The sequence below is a fragment of the Montipora foliosa genome, chromosome 14 (genome assembly GCF_036669935.1).
Source record: "Montipora foliosa isolate CH-2021 chromosome 14, ASM3666993v2, whole genome shotgun sequence".
Taxonomy (NCBI): Eukaryota; Metazoa; Cnidaria; class Anthozoa; order Scleractinia; family Acroporidae; genus Montipora; species Montipora foliosa.
Window position 1 is genome coordinate 22,843,401 of NC_090882.1, and position 2,500 is coordinate 22,845,900.

Here is a 2,500-nt window from a genome sequence, read left to right on the forward strand (position 1 = left end):
ACAATACCAAAACAATATCGTGTACTATTAGAGCTACATATTACGAAGACAAAAAGCAGCTCAGTTGACAATATGGAATAAAGCGCTGTGTTACTGCACTACCACACGAACGCAATGCGTGCCTATTTTTTCTAAAGATGACAGGAATTTTTTTTGTTTCTCACAAATGATTAATGGGCTGGTAGCCAGGTTTTTAACCTCAGAAAAAGATATGTTTCGTCGTATCAACGTGTGAGCCAAAGGGCGCGGCCTCTTCTGGCACGACTTCTGGGTGACCCCTTAAATGGTCTTAATGACCCGCCAATTGAAAAAATTGCCTGGAACGCTGCAGTTCAATACCACCCAAGGAAAGGAACTTTATTTAAGTGTCTAATCTTCTAGCGCCGTAGAGCACTAATCGGGGACACTGTAAATTGAAGTTAACTACGCTAATCAAATGAAATTTTGGTTTTTGAGGAGAGGGGAAACCGAAGTACCCGGAGAGAAAACCTGTCTGTGCAGAGAAGAGAACCGACAAACTCAACCCACACATGACGCCGAGTCTGGGAATCGAACCGGGCCACATTGGTGGGAGGCGAGTGCTCTCACCACTGCGCCACCCCTGCACCCCAACTCAGTCCCTTCTGTTTTTGAGTAACACGTACCACAGGCAACCCGGTGTACGCTCATGGTGCATCTAGTTTATTAAAGGATTGTGTTCGTGACGGGAAACGAGTTTTTGTGTTTTCGTTACACGCAATGCAATATCCGGTCATCGTATGACTCGATTAAAAAACCCACCGGGCTAATCATCTCCCGGTATTGTTTAAAAAAAGCATGAAATATTATCAAATAAAATATTATCATACAAACTTGTAAAGCATCTGTTCACTGGTTCTGATTGGAGTCAACGCCTTTAACAACAGATTTAATAACAGTTTTAAAAGTTAACAGTTATTCTACGATCACACTTAACAAAATGATTGGGTGACGGAATGTGGACTTTCCACTTTAAACTTCGGACTACGGAATTCAAATGGATATTGACCAAGATATTGTAAAATGAAAAATCCCTGAAATACTGTGAATTTTAAAGGAAATCGGCTTTTATTCTTTCGAACAACGTCTAGGCTACCTGAACCCTCTTGTTTTATAATTTCCCCCAGGATTGTTAAGAAGAAGTAATAAATATTTTATAAATACCATCGTAGAGACTTGCAAAGCACTTGTTTACTGGTTTTGATTGGAATCATGCCGTTAACAACATTTCTGAATGTAAATAACTATCTACGGTCGCACTTAACCCTATCATTGGATCACGGAATGTGGACTGCGGACTTTGGACTACGGAATTGAACTGGATCTCAACCAATACAGTATATTGTAACATTTAAAAATAATCTCTGAAATACTGTGAACTTAAAGGAAGTCAGCTAAAAATCCTTCGAACAAAGTGTAGGCTACCAGTAGTCTCTTCATATTCCGTGGTGCCAGCTTTAAAACTTGCGTTGAGGCGTAGACTCGGTGTTCGACTTGCTGCTTATAAGAGATAAAAAGAAATGGACACTAGTTGACCATCTTTAAATGGCCAGGACGGATGGCTTTCAACTGCAGAAGTAAATCACAATGCGTCAACGCAGAAACTGGTGTTTGTCGCAAATGTTGGTCATAAATGGTGAGAGAGTTTTGACTCTCTTAGTTTTACGGTTGTTTGCTCAGTGACCAAGCCTCTGAATGGCTGCGAGGCTGCCGGTGACATTTTATTGATACAGACCACACTTCCTTTGTCAGATAAATTGTGTTGTTGTAATTCAAACGAGTCTACATTAACATTAGAAAAGCAAAAAGGTTTGTTGTATCAAAATAGGGTAACCGGCAGCCTCGCTTCCATTCGTAGTCCAGGTAACTTAGTTACAACTGTAAAATGGTGTATTCACTGATCATAATAAAATTTTTCTTTTCACTGTTTTGTAACTTTATTTTATAGTAAGTGGCAGATTAGCCAAAACGTATTCTATTTGATAGAAACTATAAAAGCTATGTTGCTATGTAGCTATAGAAGCTGCATAAATTTCACTCCACTACGTTTTGAACGCTTTGCAGTAACAACCCTGCCCTTGGTGCCAGAAGAGTGTTTTCCAAGGTTCGAGAGAAAGCTACTCAGGTCAAAGGTAACGACTAAGAACTCAATTGTCTTCGTCTTGCGTTGCGTTGTCTCGGACCATGGAAAACATTCTTCTGGCATCCACGGTATAACAGTTCTCTACTCGATGCCCTAAGTTACAATACAATACATTATACTCCGATAAACTCTAGAACATTTTGGTAGATGCATTTACGGTAAACGACACCTCAGTACACGGCACGACTAAGATGAAATTTTCGCGAAGAAGCACATGCGTGTAAAAAAGCTTTTTTAGCAAAAAGAAACAACAATTTTAAAATGGCAAGACAAATGTATAGAACCTTTATAAGCCACACATCCACATCTCTTACTGATATTTGAAAATTTATTATTACA

At 39.4% G+C, this 2,500-nt stretch overlaps 1 protein-coding gene across 1 annotated transcript in view; it reads right to left on the bottom strand.

Annotated features, from left to right (window-relative positions):
• Positions 1–1,389: 1,389 nt before the first annotated feature.
• The window catches only part of LOC137984934 (sodium/potassium/calcium exchanger 3-like), a 10,425-nt gene continuing 9,314 nt past the window's right edge, over positions 1,390–2,500 (bottom strand). The window contains exon 4 of the mRNA XM_068832274.1: positions 1,390–2,500. This exon is cut by the window's right edge and continues 1,270 nt beyond it. The gene's annotated coding sequence lies outside the window, so the exon portion shown is untranslated.